Consider the following 17,599-nt stretch of genomic DNA (forward strand, 5'->3'; position numbering starts at 1 on the left):
AGTCCAGTGGTGCTGTGTCCTGTGCTCTGTGCTTCTAAGGGCATAGTTATTTCCCCACTATTCCCAAGTTTTTTAAAAATAAGAAAAAAGTAAAAAAAAATAAAATTTTTTAAAAAAAAATAAAAAATAATAATTATAACCAAATTTGCAAAACCAATCCAGCAGTATAAGTCCATTGGTACTGCAATATTACCAAGTTCACACATTCTGCAGTATCTTGTGCTACATATAATGGAGACCAAAAATTTGGAGGATAAAGTAGGGAAAGATCAAGACCCACTTCCTCCTAATGCTGAAGCTGCTGCCACTAGTCATGACATAGACGATGAAATGCCATCAACGTCGTCTTCCAAGCCCGATGCCCAATCTCGTAGTACCGGGCATGTAAAATCCAAAAAGCCCAAGTTAAGAAAAAGTAGCAAAAAGAGAAACTTAAAATCATCTGAGGAGAAACGTAAAGTTGCCAATATGCCATTTACGACACGGAGTGGCAAGGAACGGCTTAGGCCCTGGCCCGTGTTCATGACTAGTGGTTCAGCTTCACCCACGGATCTTAGCCCTCCTCCTCCTCCCCCCCCCTACAAAAAATTGAAGAGAGTTATGCTGTCAGCAACAAAACAGCAAACAACTCTGCCTTCTAAAGAGAAATTATCACAAATCCCCAAGGCGAGTCCAAGGGTGTTGGTGGTTGTCAAGCCTGACCTTCCCATCACTGTACGGGAAGAGGTGGCTCGGGAGGAGGCTATTGATGATGTAGCTGGCGCTGTGGAGGAACTTGATGATGAGGATGGTGATGTGGTTATTGTAAATGAGGCACCAGGGGGGGAAACAGCTGATGTCCATGGGATGAAAAAGCCCATCGTCATGCCTGGTCAGAAGACCAAAAAATGCACCTCTTCGGTCTGGAGTTATTTTTATCCAAATCCAGACAACCAATGTATGGCAATATGTAGCTTATGTAAAGCTCAAATAAGCAGGGGTAAGGATCTTGCCCACCTAGGAACATCCTCCCTTATACGTCACCTGAATAACCTTCATAGTTCAGTGGTTAGTTCAGGAACTGGGGCTAGGACCCTCATCGGTACAGGGACACCTAAATCCCGTGGTCCAGTTGGATACACACCAGCAACACCCTCCTCGTCAACTTCCTCCACAATCTCCATCAGATTCAGTCCTGCAGCCCAAGTCAGCAGCCAGACTGAGTCCTCCTCAATACGGGATTCATCCGAGGAATCCTGCAGCGGTACGCCTACTACTGCCACTGCTGCTGTTGCTGCTGTTAGTCGGTCATCTTCCCAGAGGGGAAGTCGTAAGACCGCTAAGTCTTTCACCAAACAATTGACCGTCCAACAGTCGTTTGCCATGACCACCAAATACGATAGTAGTCACCCTATTGCAAAGCGTATAACTGCGGCTGTAACTGCAATGTTGGTGTTAGACGTGCGCCCGGTGTCCGCCATCAGTGGAGTGGGATTTAGAGGGTTGATGGAGGTATTGTGTCCCCGGTACCAAATCCCCTCGAGATTCCACTTCACTAGGCAGGCGATACCAAAAATGTACAGAGAAGTACGATCAAGTGTCCTCAGTGCTCTTAAAAATGCGGTTGTACCCACTGTCCACTTAACCACGGACATGTGGACAAGTGGTTCTGGGCAAACGAAGGACTATATGACTGTGACAGCCCACTGGGTAGATGCATCCCCTTCCGCAGCAACAGCAACAGCTGCATCAGTAGCAGCATCTACAAAATGGCTGCTCATGCAAAGGCAGGCAACATTGTGCATTACAGGCTTTAATAAGAGGCACAACGCTGACAACATATTAGAGAAAATGAGGGAAATTATCTCCCAGTGGCTTACCCCACTTAGACTCTCATGGGGATTTGTGGTGTCAGACAATGCCAGTAACATTGTGCGGGCATTAAATATGGGCAATTTCCAGCACCTCCCATGTTTTGCCCACACCATTAATTTGGTGGTGCAGCATTACCTCAAGAGTGACAGGGGTGTGCAGGAGATGCTTGCGGTGGCGCGCAAAATTGCTGGACACTTTCGGCATTCAGCCAGTGCCTACCGCAGACTAGAGGCACATCAAAAAAGCATGAACCTGCCCTGCCATCACCTCAAACAAGAGGTTGTGACGCGCTGGAACTCCACCCTCTATATGCTGCAGAGGATGGAGGAGCAGCAAAAGGCCATTCAGGCCTACACAGCCACCTACGACATAGGCAAAGGAGTGGGGATGCGCCTGAGTCAAGCGCAGTGGAGACTGATTTCCGTGTTGTGCAAGGTTCTGCAGCCATTTGAACTTGCCACACGAGAAGTCAGTTCCGACACTGCCAGCTTGAGTCAGGTCATTCCCCTGATCAGGCTGTTGCAGAAGCAGCTGGAGAAAGTGAGGGAGGAGCTGGTAAGCCATTGCGATTACAGCAAGCATGTAGCTCTTGTGGATGTAGCCCTTCGTACGCTTTGCCAGGATCCGAGGGTGGTCACTCTTTTAAAGTCAGAGGAATACATTCTGGCCACCGTGCTCGATCCTCGGTTTAAAGCGTATGTTGTGTCTCTGTTTCCGGCGGACACAAGTCTACAGCGGTGCAAAGACCTGCTGGTCAGGAGATTGTCCTCTGAAGAGGACCGTGACATGCCAACAGCTCCACCCTCATTTTCTTCCACATCTATGGCTGCGAGGAAAAAGCTCAGTTTTCCCAAAAGAGGCACTGGCGGGGATGCTGATAACATCTGGTCCGGACTGAAGGACCTGCCAACCATTGCAGACATGTCTACTCTCGCTGCATTGGATGCTGTGACAATAGAAAAAATTGTGGATGATTACTTTGCTGACACCATCCAAGTAGACATGTCAGACAGTCCATATTGTTACTGGCAGGAAAAAAAGGCAGTTTGGAAGCCCCTGTACAAACTGGCTCTATTTTACCTGAGTTGTCCCCCCTCCAGTGTGTACTCGGAAAGAGTTTTTAGTGCAGCGGGGAACCTGGTCAGTGAGCGGCGAAGGAGGTTGCTTCCTCACAACGTTGAAAAAATTATGTTTATAAAAATGAATAATCAATTCCTCAATGAAGTACAGCACTGCCCTCCAGATACTACAGAGGGACCTGTGGTTGTGGAGTCCAGCGGGGATGAATTGATAATGTGTGATGAGGAGGAAGTAGACACTGTAGGGGGAGAGGAATCAGAGGTTGAGGATGAGGACGACATCTTGCCTCAGTAGAGCCTGTTTAGTCTGTACAGGGAGAGATGAATAGCTTTTTTGGTGTGGGGGCCCAAACAAACCAATCATTTCAGTCAAAGTTGTTTGGTAGGCCCTGTCGCTGAAATGATTGGTTTGTTAAAGTGTGCATGTCCTATTTCAACAACATACCTCTCAACTGCAGCTCATCCCTCCTCTGCGGGGATAATGTCTCCTGTGCTCTGACACGTCACTCTGTGTACTCTCAGCCTCAGGATCTGACACTAGAGCTACCATGCCTCTTGTAGCAGCCCTCACTCCAGGGCCTCTTCCATGTGCAGTGTCCCCCTCTCTCTTGGGTTCACTATAGTGGCATGGAGTTCTCCCCCTCATCCAGGGCACACATTCCTTGCCCTGGCTCAGTCACCACGCTCAGACTTCCAGGCAATGCTGGGGGAGCCTGGGAGCTTCCACCCCAGGTCCCCAGCTACAACTCTCCTCTCCTGTGTCTTCTCTCTCTTTCTGACACTTTAAAGATCGTGCCTTTAAATGAAAAAGTCAGTCTTCATTGCACGACTATGTGCAAGTGCAACAGGGACATTTTTTTGGGTTTACAAAGTCAAACAATAACACTTCGACCCTGTCTGTCTGGGGTCTCTCAATGACGAATTGTCTGTAGCATGTTTGGAGGAGGTATTGTGGCCCCGGTATCAAATTGGGTACCGGGGCCACCCCACTATGCAGTCCAGATACTTGTTTGGTGGAATTCCGACACGTGGAGGGTTTTTTAATTATATTGTGGCCTCGGTACCAAATTGTGTACCGGGGCCACCACACTACGCAGTCAAGATACTTGTTTGGTGGAATTCAGACCAGTTGAGGGTTTTATTATTATATTGTGTGGACCACTCTATCTATACCACACTACAACTCTATACCACTCTATTTCCTACTTTAATTCTATTTAATTCTATTTCCTACTTTAATTCTATTACTAATTAATTACCATAAAGAGGAACAAAAAAAACCAATTTTACCAAAAGTATAATATGACTTAGACTTACAAACACTACACTTTAAAGATCGTGCCTTTAAATGAAAAAGTCAGTCTTCATTGCACGACTATGTGCAACAGGGACATTTTTTTGGGTTTACAAAGTCAAACAATAACACTTCGACCCTGTCTGTCTGGGGTCTCTCAATGACGAATTGTCTGTAGCATGTTTGGAGGAGGTATTGTGGCCCCGGTATCAAATTGGGTACCGGGGCCACCCCACTATGCAGTCCAGATACTTGTTTGGTGGAATTCCGACACGTGGAGGGTTTTTTAATTATATTGTGGCCTCGGTACCAAATTGTGTACCGGGGCCACCACACTACGCAGTCAAGATAGATAGATGCGTATTGCGTATCATAGATAAAGTACATTCAGTGGTGTGGGGCAAATTGAAAAATATTCCAAATGCACTGACATTATCAAAAACAAGAGGTTGTCACACGCTAAAACTCCAACATGTATATGATGGAGAGGATGGAGGAGCAGCCGTATGTGTAGTGTAATGCAGATCTGTTGAAGGTTTTTTATATATTTTATTGTGGTGCCCAGTGCCCACTCCTCTACGCAGTCCAGATACATTTATTGGTGCGAATCATAAAAGTTCAGGGTTTTTAATATATATTGTGGTGACCCACTCCTCTACGCAGTCCAGGTACATTTATTGGTGCGATTCATAAAAGTTCAGGGTTTTTAAGATATCTTGTGGTGACCCACTCCTATACGCAGTCCAGGTACATTTATTGGTGCGATTCATAAAAGTTCAGGGTTTTTAATAGATATTGTGGTGACCCACTCCTCTACGCAGTCCAGGTACATTTATTGGTGCGAATCATAAAAGTTCAGGGTTTTTAATATATCTTGTGGTGACCCACTCCTCTACGCAGTCCAGGTACATTTATTGGTGCGAATCATAAAAGTTCAGGGTTTTTAAGATATTGTGGTGACCCACTCCTCTACGCAGTCCAGGTACAATTATTGGTGCGAATCATAAAAGTTCAGGGTTTTTAAGATATTGTGGTGACCCACTCCTCTACGCAGTCCAGGTACAATTATTGGTGCGAATCATAAAAGTTCAGGGTTTTTAAGATATTGTGGTGACCCACTCCTCTACGCAGTCCAGGTACAATTATTGGTGCGAATCATAAAAGTTCAGGGTTTTTAAGATATTGTGGTGACCCACTCCTCTACGCAGTCCAGGTACAATTATTGGTGCGAATCATAAAAGTTCAGGGTTTTTAATATATTGTGGTGACCCACTCCTCTACGCAGTCCAGGTACAATTATTGGTGCGAATCATAAAAGTTCAGGGTTTTTAAGATATTGTGGTGACCCACTCCTCTACGCAGTCCAGGTACAATTATTGGTGCGAATCATAAAAGTTCAGGGTTTTTAATATATTGTGGTGACCCACTCCTCTACGCAGTCCAGGTACAATTATTGGTGCGAATCATAAAAGTTCAGGGTTTTTAATATATTGTGGTGACCCACTCCTCTACGCAGTCCAGGTACAATTATTGGTGCGAATCATAAAAGTTCAGGGGTTTTAAGATATTGTGGTGACCCACTCCTCTACGCAGTCCAGGTACAATTATTGGTGCGAATCATAAAAGTTCAGGGTTTTTAAGATATTGTGGTGACCCACTCCTCTACGCAGTCCAGGTACAATTATTGGTGCGAATCATAAAAGTTCAGGGTTTTTAAGATATTGTGGTGACCCACTCCTCTACGCAGTCCAGGTACAATTATTGGTGCGAATCATAAAAGTTCAGGGTTTTTAAGATATTGTGGTGACCCACTCCTCTACGCAGTCCAGGTACAATTATTGGTGCGAATCATAAAAGTTCAGGGTTTTTAAGATATTGTGGTGACCCACTCCTCTACGCAGTCCAGGTACAATTATTGGTGCGAATCATAAAAGTTCAGGGTTTTTAAGATATTGTGGTGACCCACTCCTCTACGCAGTCCAGGTACAATTATTGGTGCGAATCATAAAAGTTCAGGGTTTTTAAGATATTGTGGTGACCCACTCCTCTACGCAGTCCAGGTACAATTATTGGTGCGAATCATAAAAGTTCAGGGTTTTTAAGATATTGTGGTGACCCACTCCTCTACGCAGTCCAGGTACATTTATTGGTGCGAATCATAAAAGTTCAGGGTTTTTAAGATATTGTGGTGACCCACTCCTCTACGCAGTCCAGGTACATTTATTGGTGCGATTCATAAAAGTTCAGGGTTTTTAATATATATTGTGGTGACCCACTCCTCTACGCAGTCCAGAAAGATACCTTGTTGCAACGTTTTGGACTAATAACTATATTGTGAGGTGTTCACAATACACTGTAAATTAGTGGAAATGCTTGTTATTGAATGTTATTGAGGTTAATAATAGCCTAGGAGTGAAAATAAGCCCAAAAACTTGATTTTTAAACTTTTTATGTTTTTTTCAAAAAAAATCCGAATCCAATACCTTAAATCCGAACCGAGACCTTTCGTCAAGTGTTTTGCGAGACAAATCCGAACCTCAAAAATAACGAAAATCCGGATCCAAAACACAAAACACGAGACCTCAAAAGTCGCCGGTGCACATCCCTAATTGATAGATATTAATTTGAAATCACCATATCCAATTATTTGACTTCGACAATACCTTAGAGCTGCGGGAGAACTATGTCTCGCCACTCTGTTTACTGTCGCAAGTTGGCTTTGCGCATGCAAGGTCTAAGGTCACGCATGCGCAATGCCACTCTGCGAAAGTGATCGGAGGGGAAAGCAGGGAGGCTGCGGTGAGGGATCCGAAGATCCCTCTACTGCAATGCTCTCCCCATTGGACGGAATGGTGTTAGCCAATGGGCTCAAGCTCTGAAAGCTATGTTTTTTTAAACTTGTTAAATAGCCCCAGACCGCAGTCCCTATTGAAAATTATGGGGACTGCGGTTTAATGCGCAACTTAGTCTAATGCAGGAGATATCTATGATATCTTCTGCGTTAGCTTTTGTTACATAGCTTTGTAACTTACAAATGCCTAAACCATGCAAAAGAAGCAGTTTCCACATGATTTTTGACTTATTTAACCGCCTAAGAATGAGTGGAAAATTAAATGTGTTAATATTTAGCATTACAAAAAGAACAATGATTGGTAACAATGGACTGAACAAACCTCATGTCACACAGAGCGTTGGTTTCTGCTTTTACAAAAGCCAAAGTGCTAATTTGTCCGTGTTTTTTTTTGTTTAAATCCAGCCATTGTTTCTGAAAAACAAGATGGCTGCCCCGTTTCTATAAATCTCCACACGGCTGCTCATTAGGCATGAAAGAATGTAGAATGGAATCCTTTACTGTTTATTTGTGAGGATTTTTGCTAATCATTACCTTACTGTGCTTTCCCCTCCTTGCTCCCAACCACATATGGCTAACACAGAGGCTGCTAGCCAAATCCAATTATAGATAAATTGATTTGCCTGGAGAACCCACACGCCGGAGCCATTTCTTGGGCTTTGCTTAAAATAGGACCCAATTATAACTCTTTATATTTATTTGGCCTTTAATTTGTTTATAATCCCATTGTGTAATCTTGTTTTCGCTATGCTGATGAGGTTAGAAATTAACCCTTTCCTCCACCTGCTTGACATGGTTTATTTTGCAACTAAAAATTCCAAAGGCAAAAATGGCTACTCAGGATTTGTACCGATATTACATAATGCAATGTTAAAGCAAAACTATTTGGGTTTGGTTTATCTATAAACAACTAGACATAAATTATAGCAGTGTCAATTTTGGAGGAGTTTGGAGGTAGGCCTGAGCCCATTGCTGTAATGGAATCCAAAGATTCCTCATTCAAACTCAGTGGGGTAGATTTATCAAATCTAAAAACTACAAGTAGAGGTGTTGCTCCTAGTGACCAATCAGATTCTAACTGTCATTTCCTAGAACGCAGTAGATAAATGATAGCTAGAATCTGATTGGTTGCTATGGGCAGCACCTCCTCTTTTCCTTGATTGAAGGTTTGATAATTCTACCCCAGTCACATTGTCCATCACACTAGCAGAGCCACATAGGATCAGGTTACTCAGTCTGAGCACTATGGCAATAGTTGCTAAATGTCCCTACTTTCCAGGTACAGACCATGTTTTCACATCACTAATTTTGGTTTAAAATGGCCCAAATTGTCCTCTTCCAAAATATTGCTCATTTTAAATGATCAGAGAGACGATTAACAGGATCATTGTCCAATATGATTTACATGAGCCTGATACGAGCAGCCGGATCACATACTGCGTCTTATAGTTGGAAGATGGCTTCACACTCAGACTCTTGAGAAGATATCAGGCCAATGACCCTTTAACGCCTGTGACACCGCAGTGCGTGCAACCAGCATTAGTCATACTTGCCAACTCTCCCGGAATGTCCGGGAGACTCCCGAAATTCGTGTCGGTCTCACGGACTCCCAGGAAAGCAGGCAAGTCTCCCGCATCCCGCGACTGCATAGCCTAAATGACGCGATTCGCGATAAATTGCATAATTTTGGCCCGACCCCCGTGACAAACCGGCATTTTTGGGGCCAAAATGACGCGTTTGGCCGTGCCCCGCCCCCTCCTGCCCTCTAGTCGCGCCTCTCTCGCGGACTACGCTTGCCGAAAGTAGGCAAGTATGGCATTAGTTAAGTTTAAATATGCACAATTGTAATAAGCTTATACGTATCACAGCAATTAGCAACTTTTTTGATCACCGACAACCTTTACTTTCCACCTCGATTTATAAATATTTGTGAAAACTATCCAGAGCGATAACAGCTACTTCTCACTCTGGGGGCCCTTGTCATGATCTGCTTGGGGGCCCGATGCATGCTTGGAACTGGGACTCTGGTTCGAACTTCCAGTTGCATTGCTGTTACTAAAAATAAGTGAATTAAAGCATTTAGACATAAAAATATAGTGCTTATGTTCTCTGGGCATGGCAAAAGCACTATTAATATAACAGCATAAAAAAAGACCCTTTAGAGGTGCTCTAAAATGTTAAAAATATGTATATTAGGAGCAAGTGTTAAATAGAAGACTTCTGTCTTCGATAATAACAGCAAAATATAAAGGAAATAAACAGTTCTAATGAACTCAAAATGGGATTGTATTTGGATAAAAGCGACATGTATTAAAACAGTGAATAAAATCAATTACATGTATACAAAATTATATGTTTCATTTTTAAAAGCTGGTTTATCAGAGATAGATTTCAATTAAAATCACTTGCACATAACCTGGAGGCTTATAGTAACCAATTATATTAGGTATATATACTGAACACTTACAAATATACAGATGTCAAAAATAATAATAGGAAGATTGCAGAACATGTTTCTAAATAGTATATATTGGAGAGAATTTATTAACCAATAGGAGCTGATGAGATGGACATGTTCTCATGGAACCAAAGATCACATCCATAATAGGAATCAAAACTTTTCTGCAATTGCACAAACGTATAGGTGGCAATTGATTGTCCTCCTTAATTTATGCAGATATTTAATCCTGTCTTAAGGATGAAACTCTGCCTAGGAACTAATGCACTAATGCAAAATCCCATCTTATATTAGGAGATAGGAGGGGCAGTATCCATCCATGAATAATATATACTGAATGTGTTTCACCGCCTATCAGGTGGTTTCATTAAATTATAGCTCAAGTGTACAACAAAACCAGGGTCCACCAACAAATATCAATTGTGAGATGAGAAATGTATTATATAAATTACGACAACAAGGTGCCAACTAGAATCTCTAAATAAGCCCCCGCACCTGACATGTTTCTTATTGCTTCCTGAATTAAACAAATGCCTGTTGGAGTTGGCTGTATATTTCTGTGAGGATACCAGTCGTACGTTTAGTTCTTTTGCCCACAAAGTGGTAACTGGTCAGCCTGAGATTGCCTTTGGAATCACTTGGGCAAAAACAACTGGAAAGATACAAATGTATTATTATAACAAAAATAGATATCTGTATATACAATATCACAGGATAAGGGTACAATCAATATCAGCAAGGGGGTTCACCACACAGATAGCCCCGTAGACTACCCCACCATTTCTCTGGAGAACTGTCACCCCTACTAAGCAACACTGCTCATTCCACTGTCAAAAGGCAGGGACCAAGCCCAATGTCATCCTGCTTTTCAGGTCCACAAAGTAGCAAAATAAGTAGAATCATAACAGGTCCTTTCCTCATCATAATCCTCAACTAATCCAAGAAGAGACTTAACACCTAGTTAGGGTGCCCAAACTATAAGGTAGAACAACCCCTGGATAGCTGGGCTACTTGTTTTTAAACACCTTCTGGTTCCCACAGTGGTGGAGCTTCAGTGGGGCTGACTCCAGATAACAATGCATCGTAAAAGGTGGCCACTGTGACTCCCCAAAATATTTAGATTGCAACAGGCACTTTGCAAAAAGCGGCTCCGTGAAGTCTCTCTAAAACTAGAGAAGAACAATGGGCACCCATTAGTTGAGCATTAAAATATAATTCACTTGAGCAAGGTTCCATCCCTGAAGTAACCCATGAGTGTCTTTTCGGGCAAAGTGGTTCTCCAGCTGACTTTTTGTCTCTATATGGCTGAGGAAGCCCCGCAAAAGTTTTTAGCCAGCAGTTGAGTCAACTTCTCTGAGTGCCTCTGTGTGACAGGTTTCCCTAATAATCCCTGGTCAAAATAGCTTAAGGGACATGTGATAGAACCTAGCGGTACCTAGAGAACCCATGTGACAACATTAAAAAATATCAGAACCCCACATTTTTTAAAACAACATACATCCCAACGGCATACATTACAGAACTGAGTGAGAGGGGATGCCAAGGGCCTTAACTGGCACCAGGGTACATTATTTTTTATTATAGTCTGAGATATTCGTCTTGTGTCGTATAATTTACTGAGCGTTTATAGAAAAATAAACAGGAAAAGGACATACTTAAAAATATATTTTCCCGTTAGTAAATAAGAGATCCCTTTCTTCAGCAGTGCAGGAGTTAATCCACCGTAAATGGCAATTATTTTCTTCATTTTCTAGTTTTGTTTAGATTTTCCCTGTGGCATAAGGCTTAATATATGGACTTAACGGTCAGAACTCAGAACAATCTGTTTATTTAATAGGTTTATCCCTTTATGAGCTATTGATTATAGAAACAGGGCTACTCCATTGGCAGGACATGTTTTGAAGCATAAAGCATATATTTATCAAAGGATTTAACAAAATAGAACAAATACGCTGCCCAATCAACAGGAAAACTGCATAAAAGCACAAAGAGAAATGCAATAAGACACAATGCCGCGGGTCAAGCATCTCATTCCACTCAGGTAGAGATATTTTTCTACTAATCTGGAGTTGAAAAGCAAACAGATGAAAAACGGGCCCCCGAGATTGGGAATGCTGTGATAATTCATTTATTCTGATAAAAATAAAATACATTACACTAGGCTAATAGGCAAAGACAGGTATATATAGAGCAATATGCAACGCTTCCAACAAAATAATAAAACATAATGTTTAGAAGTGAAGACAGAGCTAAGTTCTGTTTTATTATATTGAAATGTTCTTTTGAGCTAAACTCTGCATTTAGGGAAATATTTATTGTACAGCTCTTTAATTGCGATTGGCTGTCTATCTCTCCGCCCCCATTCTCATCCTCTACCAGTTCCCTGGAGCGGAGTCTCACTTCGGGGCTGCTGTAAAAAAGCAGAAGAGTGAATACAATGACTAATGGGTGCACAAACTGCAGTAGAACACTGTTTGATATTTGATATTTACTTTCCTTTTTAGGAAAATGTATTATGCAATCAGTTTTATTGTTGGTTTGCATTCAACATTTAGAATCACGAAATCGGGACAAAATAAGCCCCACCTGTTCCATCCAAACTCCACCCACAAATAGACAAATTTATGAAAAACTCCACACACTTTTGGTTAGACCACGTCCCTTTTTTGGTCCACGAATCGGGACATTTGGGATGAATGGAGCGTTTGTTGAGGGGATTGGGCTTCTACCAGGGGTAGCTGTCAGTGCTGGGTAACGTTAGATTAACAGGAACAGGAGATTTTTTAGTTATTTATATTTTAAAATAAAATATCACTTTTGAACATACTTGCCTACTTTTGAAAACTTAATTCCCGGTAGATCCCGGGGAAGGGAGGGGGGGGGGCGTGGTTGGAGGGCGGGAGAGGCAGGGCGCGGTGAATCACGTCATTTTGGCCCCGCCCCAGCGACAAAATGCCGTTTTTGAAGCAGGGGCAGGGCCAAAACGACAGAAATCGCGTCATTTTGAAGAGCAAGTTGCCGTATGCTAGATACTTGCCTGCTCTCCCGGGAGTCCGGGAGACCAACCCAATTTTCGGGAGTCACCCGGACATTTTGGGAGTGTTGACAAGTATGCTTTTGAACCAGGAGTGTGGGGATTGTGTTGGCCATGTTCTAATACAATGTAATTATATAAGAGATATAGGGGGATTTTATTTCTAACTTATGTTTTTATGCATAGCGGCTAGAAGGCTAATGGACCCCTTAGCTGTTATGCAGGGGACCCATTCATCACTCAGACTCCCGCAGCTCAGAGGCGTCTGTAAGACCCCAGTGCAGGGCTGATAATCTTTATTGGAGAAAGCCTACATAGCCTTGTGCCCCTGCCTCTATTAGAGGTACCAGCCTTGGCTGACAGTTTGAGAGCTGATTATCGTTATAAGTGGGAATCCTGTGATGCTGGATTCACCATTAAAGTGATAATCAGCCGCGACTGGCTAGCTCTAGGGCTGATTATAGGATATGAAAGGGGAACGTCTTGCTGACCATTTTGATCATTAATTATTTATTATTATTATTATTATTTATTATTAATTGTTTATTGCTTTTATGGACAGAGTTGGTCTTGTGTCTGCAGAAAAAACAGCGGTTCCCCTACTGACGCCGGTTCAGCACTGCTAATAAATACCTAAAATCCTGCTACAAATACTATAAGCACCCCCAGCGTCAGCCAGCCTGGGCTCACTATAACCTGGGATGCACTTGGTTGGGTTCAGATCACACATTGTTGTGTCCAGCTGCTCAATACCCCCACGTCCACCCTTCACTGGCCAGAAACTCCACGCTTTAGCCATTTAACAATCAGTACTGGTTTCTGTTGACTTGAAATTAATCTGATGACGCTTTGGTCTCATAGGTGTTGTATTTCTATGTATACATTTGGAAAACCCGCTTTAAAAATCCTTGCTCCTGGCTTTTGTCCGATAGCTCACTTGCTCCATTTGCATCCCAACAGTGACTTCTGATGTGTGCTGGATGGTCACATAAATATGGCAGTGTACAGCGAGTAACTGAATGATCGCCTGAGCAAACAGAGCTGTTCCGACATTTGAGGAAAGAAAAGACAGAAAGGTGATCCTACAATTTGTGTTATCTGCAATTACTGTATGTCTATGCTGTAAATTAAAGTTAATGGTTAAAGTAGATTACTAATTTGCATTTAAGAAGAAATTAATATGTTTTTCCATTTAATTATGTTTTCACCGAGGAATGTGCGAGGTTCATTTTGTATAAATACTGAACCTTTTGTATTGGGAAATAGCTTTATATTTAAAGGGCACGTACAGTCACGGCATTAATATATAATCAAAGTGTATGTTTTACTGAGGTCCATAATATACCTCTCTTTCACTGTGGTACAGCAGGTTATTATATTAGGAGGGAGGTGTCGCTGTAACTGAAGCAGACGAGCGTGAGTTATAGGTCTGCATAATTACACTATGATTAATACTTAGTTGCTGGGCCAGTGATGTCATAGCAGCCTAACTGACCGAAATCTCAGCTTTTTGTCCTGCATTAGTTCTCATTAGGGGATGATTTATCAACTGCAAAAATGGGAGTTTCAGCGGATGATACCGTTTTTTTTTTCTTATCCGCCCTATACATGAAAAGGTTACCACTGGTGATAACGTTGTTCTAACTCTTACCGTGCCTTGCTAGTATCGCTTCTTTGTCAGTATCGCTGCCTAGTCAGTATTGCTGGGAAGCTGAGTGTCGCAATATTTTTTTTGTAATGAAATCAGTCACAGAAGATGTGGGATAAGGAATCAGCTGTTTGTAAAGGAGGAGACAGATAATACTAAAATATTAGTTTTTAATAGGACTGCGGTGTAAAGCCGGATGGAAGACTGAGCAATACATTTTCACTTCGGGCTTCATATATAAAATGATCAATTTGAAGGTTTAGTTGTCCTTTGCCTTCATTCCCTTTTCCTGCAGAATCACTGTGTTAACTTAAAATGAGAAAATAAAAACTCTCATTGTCTTTGTCTTAATAACTTTTGTCTGCAGGGAAGATGAAGTCTCCCGATACGCTTCGCTTATACCATAAAACACAGCCCACGTTCAGCATGTGACACCAACCCTCAAAGACTGAATTTACTGGACAGACACTGGATGTAGATAAAGGCTGGAATGGCCACGGTTTACATACACATGGACCCATCCGTCAGATGATTCACCGTTCAGGCATAAATGTTTATTTCCCCCTAATCTTTCAATCTGTGAATCTCTGTGTATTCGAAATGAGTTTTCTGTAATCATTCCTATATCTGTAATTTGATCTGCAACACCCATTGTATAATTCCGTATTGTCATGGCTATGGTTAAGAATGAAAGCAGAATTTCACTGTGTACAGCATTTGAGTTTTCTCACGTTTCGCCAGCGTCATTATGACTTAATGGTCACAGTCCTATCCCCATCACGCCACTCAGCAGAAGGAATTGACCGCTGTTGTCCCAACTCTAGTCAATTGAAAGTAACTTTACAATACAGTGCAAACTATGTAGCTGGAAGGAACAGCTTGTTCGTGGCGAAACGCGTCTAAAGTGAAATTTCACCCTAACTACGCCTTAATGTAGAATTTTGAGGAGGGGGATCAGGGAAGATAATAAAGGGGTTTAAAAGCCCCTTTTTAATATGGTGCTTCCTGGCTTATGTTTTTTCTTAAAATTTATTGACGTGTTGCAACCGAGGAGACATCCATCCCCGATTGCCCCTAAAAGGTCCATGTCTGTCCCTCCGCAAATCAAAATGAATAATAACTTCTGGCTTCCATCTAATATCTAGTTGCATGAATGCATCAATGTCTCTTAGGTGTATTCAGGGGTATACTCCCTGGCACCTACCTATACACTCACCACTCAGGCCTAGATCCGGTCTCCTTTTCCAGAGACTGGCTGGGTTTGGGGGCTGGGGGGATCTCCCCCCTGGGCCACTCCTATATTTGGCTGCCATGGGCTGGATCAGGGGGCCATCTTTTTTTTTTTATATTTAAAATGTTCCATCAGGCCGAGTCTCGACAGTGGAAAGATACACAGACAGGTGCCCCCGTACATACAGGTTTAATAATAAGAAAGTTTGGCGTGGTGCAGACACAAGTAGGGTAGCGCAGTACAATTATGGCTGAGAAATAATTAAGTACCTGACCATCTCTGTGATGGAATAATCACTTTATTAAACCTTCTGCACAGTTCTCGGTTGCATAAGTTACAATTAAAACACGTCACATTATTGATCCCCAGAGCTTACACTTTGATTGGGGTTCTGCCACATTGCATTTGTCGCTCGAGCCACCCCTTCAGGGTGTGTCGCCTCCTGTGTCCTGCGGGATTTGGGCCTGATTCCTTAATGAATCAGGCCCTCTACACACAGAGGGCCTAATTCAATAAGGAACGCAACGTGATCGCTATGTGCGTTTTTTTATATATGGGCGGAAAATGGCAGCAGGTACTCCCGTAGCCAACAATAACAGAATCTCTAGAAACGTTTCTAATTAAATACGAGTATTGCCTATAAAGCATAGTTGCTTACTCTCCCGGAATGTCCGGGAGACTCCCAAATTTCTGGGAGTCTCCCGGGAGAGCAGGACAACTTCCCGGATCCCGGCAGCTCGGTAAGGTAAAATGAGGAGGCGGGGCTTAGTGACACAATTCCCGTGTCTAGGGGGGAATTCGTTTAGGGGGCGGGGCCAGTGACACAATTCTCCGAGCCCCACCCCCACATGCCCACCTGCCCCTCGGACCTCCCGGAAAGCTAATGCCAAGAGTTGGCAAGTATGCTATAAAGTCAGACACAACCAGGTTCACAATGCATATGTATATACAGTATAAATTCCTGTCAGAACGGACAGATTTAAAAAATATTATTAAATACATTAATACCGGTTAGTAATATAATCATTAATGAAAAGACATTAAAAACAAGTATTGTTTATTTTTTACATGAAATACATTTATCAGGATTCTCTTTAATGTCTTCTGTACATAAAACACATTTTTACAGTTGCACCTGACTGCACAGACATGTTCTAGCTGCGTACACAGCCGTCATTACTAGTAATCGGCACTTAGACTGGCCCTGTGTAATTAAATATTCTGGTCCCATCACTACACTATTGTATCGGCTCATTCAATCCCACATCACTTGGGGGTGTCTGTTAGCGTAAAACCACCATTGGTAGCCCCCATATATTCTAGATTCTCCTGCCTGGTCCATGACGATATACATGGACTGCTGCCACATCCGTGCAGTCTGCTGTGTCCATCTATGGGATCTATAGAGCCAAGTACACTTGATAGTATAAAACTATATGAACACTGCAGAGAGGAATACCAGCGCGGCATAACCACGCCACCTCCTATGCCATCTGTCTCAAGGGGCAACGTGTAAAACGTTGGGAGTTAGACTATGTAAGAACTATAAACATCTATCACATTTTTGACTAATTACACTCACAGCTGTTACAAAACACAAACTTGTTGTGTTGTAACCACATAATAATATTATGCAGCCACCCCCTGGTTTTTATTTGGATGAAGTTTTATCTATATTGTTGCTGTACAGATTCCTAGGATAGTCCATTTTCTTAGACTAATCCATATTTCTTCAGGGTTACTTACTACCATTGCTCACAGGTGTAATTATGCACTTAAACCAACCAATGATTTTGTATACGTCTAGTTTAGGGATGGGAGGGGTGGGGGGGGGGGGGTTGGGGGGGGTGGGGATTTAGCTCAGCAGCCTATTAGGAACATTTTCAAGAAAAAAAAGCAGGTGGTGACCCACCCCCTGGTAGCCCACTATAGGACTGGTCAAGGTGCCCCCCAGGCCGGTCAGCCCCTTGTCTAGTGACATCATGCACAACAAGAGACATAATTAGACATTTGTGCCCTGTGTGCTAAATCCCACCACAGAATTATACCCACTTGAACACAAACAGCTTCTGTATCCTATAACTAAAGTTTCGCTTCCACATTAAAAAGTCACTAATTATCTGTCCAGTACACAAAGCAGAGAAATAACG

The 17,599-nt window shown here is 42.5% G+C and overlaps 1 long non-coding RNA gene across 1 annotated transcript in view; it reads left to right on the forward strand.

Annotated features, from left to right (window-relative positions):
• The window catches only part of LOC142153118 (uncharacterized), a 115,766-nt gene extending 100,904 nt beyond the window's left edge, over positions 1–14,862 (forward strand). The window contains exons 2-3 of the long non-coding RNA XR_012691448.1: positions 13,531–13,646; positions 14,586–14,862. This is a non-coding gene — a long non-coding RNA (uncharacterized LOC142153118). The remainder of the gene's footprint in view (positions 1–13,530; positions 13,647–14,585) is intronic.
• Positions 14,863–17,599: the final 2,737 nt, after the last annotated feature.

Source organism: Mixophyes fleayi, chromosome 4 (genome assembly GCF_038048845.1).
Source record: "Mixophyes fleayi isolate aMixFle1 chromosome 4, aMixFle1.hap1, whole genome shotgun sequence".
In the NCBI taxonomy this organism is placed as follows: Eukaryota; Metazoa; Chordata; class Amphibia; order Anura; family Limnodynastidae; genus Mixophyes; species Mixophyes fleayi.